This window comes from Camelina sativa, unplaced genomic scaffold, assembly GCF_000633955.1.
Source record: "Camelina sativa cultivar DH55 unplaced genomic scaffold, Cs unpScaffold12360, whole genome shotgun sequence".
In the NCBI taxonomy this organism is placed as follows: domain Eukaryota; kingdom Viridiplantae; phylum Streptophyta; class Magnoliopsida; order Brassicales; family Brassicaceae; genus Camelina; species Camelina sativa.
Window position 1 is genome coordinate 1 of NW_010933400.1, and position 356 is coordinate 356.

The window sequence follows — 356 nt, forward strand, 5'->3', positions numbered from 1 at the left end:
CTGGTGTCAGATTGCTGATAGCAGAGGCAAGAGTTGGGGAGCTATATACAATACCTTTACAACCAACGATCTGCGACATGAACCTGTTCCCCCTCAAGTTAAATTTTAAAAAAAAAACTAGAAAACAAAAGCCAGAAATGCCTTTAAAACTAGAAGCAGGAGTAATATATTACCCGATAAGACCAAGTAAGAAAATCTTGAAAAAGAGAGGAGACTTGGCAGAAGGTAAGCTTCTTGATCTGCATGTGTCAAAAAAAAGTTCATAAACTTGAAAAGCTTAGACTGGAAAAAGAGTAGATGCGGAGATTAGTACCTTCCAAAGACAAAGGAAAGTGGAAGAAGGAGAGTTGTTGAAA

General features: G+C 37.6%; 1 long non-coding RNA gene across 1 annotated transcript; it reads right to left on the reverse strand.

Moving 5' to 3' along the window:
* On the reverse strand, window positions 1–356 carry LOC104775336. Its single transcript, XR_765846.1, has 3 exons — window positions 314–356; window positions 174–239; window positions 1–83 (listed from the first exon to the last, which is right to left on the reverse strand). It is a non-coding gene; the product is annotated as an uncharacterized LOC104775336 (long non-coding RNA).